General features: G+C 35.0%; 1 pseudogene across 1 annotated transcript; it reads left to right on the top strand.

Moving 5' to 3' along the window:
* Positions 1 to 3,495: 3,495 nt before the first annotated feature.
* Positions 3,496 to 5,812, top strand: LOC147347009 (septin-7 pseudogene; annotated as a pseudogene). Its single transcript, XR_015152768.1, has one exon. The product of XR_015152768.1 is annotated as a septin-7 pseudogene (transcript).
* Positions 5,813 to 6,122: the final 310 nt, after the last annotated feature.

Here is a 6,122-nt window from a genome sequence, read left to right as displayed (position 1 = left end):
TGGCCTAATCAATCCCCTTATCTCACAAAACTAATAAAGGATCTATGGCAAGTCAGTGGAAGACAGAAGAAGCCAATGTTTCTAGAAAGGGGCAGTATGGAATGAAGAAAAAAAAAAAGAATGAGGAAATGATAGAAAGTGGGAAAATGGAAATGGACAGTATTTAATGTAGGAGAAGTCCATAAACAAACAAAAACCCTGAAGAAGGAGCAGTAGACATACAAAAGAAGAATGAACCAATAGATCACATTTGGTAAAAAGTCATGGAATGTTAAAAATATCAAGAAAGCAGTCATTTAGAAAGGACAATGGAATAAAAAGTTATCAGAGATAATTTACCCAATTTTTTCTGAAGTTCTTCTGAAAAACAGAATGGAGAGAACAATGTAAATAACATAGGAAACAAAATCAAATAAAATTCAAATTTATTGAAAAATATCCATGTATTAAATGTGAGAATTGGACTAAATGTGAGAGTTGGACTATAATGATTTGAGATTTGGACTATAAAGAAAACTGAGTGCTGAAGAATTGATGCTTTTGAACTGTGGTGTTGGAGAAGACTTTTGAGAGTTCCTTGGACAGCAAGGAGATCCAACCAGTCAATCCTAAAGGAAATCAATCCTGAATATTCATTGGAAGGACTGACGCTGAAGCTGAAACTCCAATGCTTTGGCCACCTGATGCGAAGAATTGTCTCATTTGACAATACCCTGATACTGGGAAAAATTGAAGGCGGGAGAAGAAGGGGATGACAGAGGATGAGGTGGTTGGATGGTGTCACTGACTCGATGGACATGAGTTTGAGTAAACTCTGGGAGTTGGTGATGGACAGGGAAGCCTGGCGTGCTGCAGTCCATGGGGTGGCAAAGAGTCGGACACGACTGAGAGACTGAACTGAAAGTGAAAGTTGTTCAGTCGTGTCCGACTGTTTGCGACCCCATGGACATAGTCCATGTAAATCTCCCTGCCAGAATACTGGAGTGGGTAGCCTTTCCTTTCTCCAGGGGATCTTCCCAAACCAGGGATTGAACCCAGGTATCCTGCACTGTAGGTGGATTCTTTACCAGCTGAGCCACAAGGGAAGTCCAGAACTGAACTGAACTGAAAGTTAAATGTATCAGAATACAGATAAACACACACATATGTGTGCCTGCACACATTTGTGAACCAACAGTGGTTGAAGGATCACTTGTGTCCAGAAAATATATTTCAAATGTTAAAGGGGGGAAAGGACTGAATTTAGTGAATTGAGATAAAAAAAATTCAGGGGCACATTAGTTCTGCTGTTTACCTTATAAAAATACTATTGGTCTGTTTTTAGCCTTATTTAGGCTTTTATTGGAGAAGGCAATGGCACTCCACTCCAGTACTTTTGCCTAGAAAATCCTATGGATGGAGGAGCCTGGTAGGCTGCAGTCCATGGGGTCACTAGAGTTGGACACTGAGCGACTTCACTTTCACTTTTCACTTTCACGCATTGGAGAAGAAAATGGCAACCCACTCCAGTGTTCTTGCCTGGAGAATCCCAGGGACGGGGAAGCCTGGTGGGCTGCCGTCTATGGGGTCACACAGAGTCGGACACGACTGAAGTGACTTAGCAGCAGCAGCAGCAGGCTTTTATTATTCAATTGTTAACTTTATACATTCTTTGACTTCCATGAAATATATATATATATAAGTCATTCTGGTTATTGCAGTAGCTTTGTCATGTATAGTCACCAAAAGTCACTGTTCTAGTATAGTGAAACACTATTCCAGAAGGAAATCTGTGTTAGGTTTCTAGGAGTCTCTATTCATAATATTTTCATGAACCCATTAATATTGAATTTGTTTTGTGCAAGTTTCTATTTTAGCATGTACTTGAATGAAGCTTATCTTATCTAAATCACATTAATAGAAGATGAATGCTGTGTTAGATGACAGTGAAAGGGGTTCTTGAATTATTTTGGGATGCACCTATACATTAGCCATTCTAAAAATGATGAAACATCAAAGACATATTATTAATAAAATTTACTTGACAAAAGTATTTGTCTACAAGTGTTGAAATGCAGGACAATTCAGAGCAATAATAATACAGGAAAGTGAATTAAAAAGAGGAATGGCATACTCAAAATAATGAGACAAAATCACGTCAAAATATACAGATACAGGAATAGAAGGTGATGATCACTGATACTTAAAGACAGGTGCAAAAGACACATGAAAGCATGACTAGGCACACATTACTAGGACTTGTCTTTTTTCTGTTTACACTTATACTAATATAAAAAGAAAAACAATCAATCTACATTCAAAATGATGATACATATCAGTAAGTGAAGAGGATAAAAATTTGAAACACTTCCATAATTTTCTCTACAGTTCAAACTGACCAATACTTCTAAGAACTAGAATCAGAAGATTCCAAAGCCACCTCGCCAGTCAGAGGCAATATTCTTTTACTTCCATATGGAGCTTGGTGCACAAGAGCTAAACAGAAAACTGATCATGAGAGGAAGTTGATATAACTTTGTTGGATAAACAATATCAATCTGTGGTCTTTTAGAGGCATTTCTTTCATTTTAAAACAGAGTACAAATACACAAAACACAAAGATAGGTTGTTAAGAGAGATGAGGAAGAAAATAGTAAAAGCATCCCTCTGACCAAATCTGTTTATCAAGTAGATGTATTTCAAATCTATTTAATCTGACAAAAAAATTGAAAAATACCATTAGAAATGGAGAATGTTAAGCTTTAAATGATTATATTTGTATTATATTATACAAATTTTTGGAAAAATTCCAGTCTTTGTGTCATTGACCTACACCATTCTCAATTGAGAGATTAATCAATGAACTTTCCTTAATATATGAAAGTTTTTCTCTTAACATTTAAAAGGAATTGAAATTTTCAGAATTCATAATTGTGCTAATAAAAGTATAAGCAAAATTCATTTTGATTTAAAAGAAAAGAGATAGGAAAGATTATGTAAAATATTTGTATACCTGAGAACACTTGAATAACATATTCACAGGCCATGTAAGACTAAGCCTCCAGTTCACATTTGACCAATGAATGGGAGTAAAACTATATTTAGCTAATAAGGGTTCTTGTTAAAGTTTGGTGAATAATTAATTGCATCTTAATTGGCTCTCATAGTTCTTATATAAAACAGAAGTCCTAAATTAGTGGGCAGTGTCCATAAAATATATATAGAATAGAAACCATGTGAATATCAGCCTAATTTATTTCATCTCTCCAACTTAATAATGTAATAAATATGACAAGTCTCTGGAAGAACACAAGATCAATGTTTACAGGGAGGTACAGATATTGAATGAAAAAGAAGGATTGAGAATGAATGAAAAATATAGTAATAGAAATGAAGAGAACATAATGTGAGAGAAGACCATGAGCAGAAATAAGTGAATGGGATATGTAGACATCCAGAAGAATGAGCCACTGGAAACCATATAGGTAAAATGGAACTCTAAAGACACCAAAAGTCAACAGCAGCACCATGGTAGCTCAACAGAAGAACCTTGAAGGCTATGTGGGATTTGCAAATCTCCCAAATCAAGTATACAGAAAATCAGTGAAGAGAGGTTTTGAATTCATACTTATGGTTGTCGGTGAATCTGGACTGGGAAAGTCAACATTAATCAACTCATTATTCCTCACAGATTTGTATTCTCCAGAGTATCCAGGTCCTTCCCATAGAATAAAAAAGACTGTACAGGTGGAACAATCCAAAGTTTTAATCAAAGAAGGTGGTGTTCAGTTGCTGGTCACAATAGTTGATACCCCAGGATTTGGAGATGCAGTGGATAATAGTAATTGCTGGCAGCCTGTTATCGACTACATTGATAGTAAGTTCGAGAACTACCTAAATGCAGAGTCTAGAGTGAATAGACGTCAGATGCCTGATAACAGAGTGCAGTGTTGTTTATACTTAATTGCTCCTTCAGGACGTGGACTTAAACCATTGGATACTGAGTTTATGAAGCGTTTGCATGAAAAAGTGAATATCATTCCACTTATTGCCAAAGCAGACACACTCACACCAGAGGAATGCCAACAGTTTAAGAAACAGATAATGAAAGAAATCCAAGAACATAAAATTAAAATATATGAATTCCCAGAGACAGATGATGAAGAAGAAAATAAGCTTGTTAAAAAGATAAAGGACCGTTTACCTCTTGCTGTGGTAGGTAGTAATACTATCATTGAAGTTAATGGAAAAAGGGTCAGAGGAAGGCAGTATCCTTGGGGTGTTGCGGAAGTTGAAAATGGTGAACATTGTGATTTTACAATTCTAAGAAATATGTTGATAAGAACACATATGCAGGACTTGAAAGATGTCACTAATAATGTACACTATGAGAACTACCGGAGCAGAAAACTGGCAGCTGTGACTTATAATGGAGTTGATAATAACAAGAATAAAGGGCAACTTACTAAGAGCCCTCTTGCACAAATGGAAGAAGAAAGAAGGGAACATGTAGCTAAAATGAAGAAGATGGAGATGGAGATGGAACAGGTGTTTGAGATGAAGGTCAAAGAAAAATTTCAAAAACTGAAGGACTCTGAATCTGAGCTCCAACGGCGCCATGAGCAAATGAAAAAGAATTTGGAAGCACAGCACAAAGAATCAGAGGAAAAACGTCGTCAGTTTGAAGATGAGAAAGTAAACTGGGAAACCCAACAACGTATTTTAGAACAACAGAACTCTTCAAGAACCTTGGAAAAGAACAAGAAAAAAGGGAAGATCTATTAAATCCTCTACTGACCACCAGTTACGTATTAGTTGCCAATATGCCAGCTTGGACATCAGTGTTTGTTGGATCCGTTTGACCAATTTGCACCGGTTTTATCCTTAATGATGGATTTAACAGCATGACAAAAATTATTATTATTATTTTTTTGTTCTTGATGGAGAGTAAGATGCCTTGAATTGTCTAGGGTTGTTGTGTACTTAGAAACTAACAGCTCTAAGTACCTTTCCTACATTTTTCTTTTCTTTTTTTATTAAACAGATGTCTTCAATTTAATGCAAGAAAACATTTTACTGTTGTACAATCATGTTCTGGTGGTTTGATTGTTTACAGGATATTCCAAAATAAAAGAACTCTGAAAGGTTTCATTGAGGATAAATTGCCATAATATGATGCAAACTATGCTTCTTTATGATAATTATAATACAGAGGTTCCATTCAATGCAGCATATACAATAATGTAATTTAGTCTAACACAGTTGACCCTATTTTTTGACACTTGCATTGTTGAAAAATACACATGGAAAAAAAACCTATATGCTTACAATGCACCTAGAGCTTTTTTATAACAACCTTTTTTTTTGTTTGTTTGTTTTGAATTCTTTAAATATATATTATTTTCATTTAGTACCCTCTTTAGCCAGAATCTCATTACTGCTTCATTTTTGTAATAACATTTAATTTAGGTATTTTCCATATATTGGCCCTGCTAAAAAATAGAATATAGCATCTTTCATATGATAGGAACCAACAAGGAAACTTTCCTTTAATTCCCTTTTTACACTTTATGGTATGTAGCAGGGGGGAAAATGCATTTATAGATCATTTCTAGGCAAAATTGTGAAGCTAACAACCAACCTATTTCTACCTATGTGCAGTCTCTTTTATTTTACTAGAAATGGGAATCATGGCCTCTTGAAAAGGAAAAAAAGTCACCATTCTGCATTTAGCTGTATTCATATATTGCATTTCTGTATTTTTTGTTTGTATTGTAAAAAATTCACATAATAAACAATGTTGTGATGTAAAAAAATAAAAATAAAAAATAAAGACACCAAAAGAGCAGTCATTTATATGGTTATGGGAAATGTCAGAGAAAATTTACCAATTTTGGGGGGAAGATCTTCTGAAAAATAAAATGCAAAGATCAATGTAAATATCATGCGAAGTAGATGTGAAGAAAATTAAATGTATTGAAAATTCTAAATGTAAGCCCAAAATTAAACCTATTAACATGCAAAAGCACACACACACACTTACTCACATACACACTACCTCACACATAAGTAGCAACAGAGGAGGAAATCCCACTTCTGTCCACAGAATATTTTACAAAAAATCAAACTAGAAATGGAATGAA

The sequence above is a fragment of the Bos grunniens genome, chromosome 23 (genome assembly GCF_055505025.1).
Source record: "Bos grunniens cultivar Pamir isolate PY7600 chromosome 23, Bosgru_T2T1.0, whole genome shotgun sequence".
NCBI lineage: Eukaryota > Metazoa > Chordata > Mammalia > Artiodactyla > Bovidae > Bos > Bos grunniens.
Note: the sequence above shows the minus strand (reverse complement) of the source record. Positions and strands in the feature narration are given on the sequence as shown.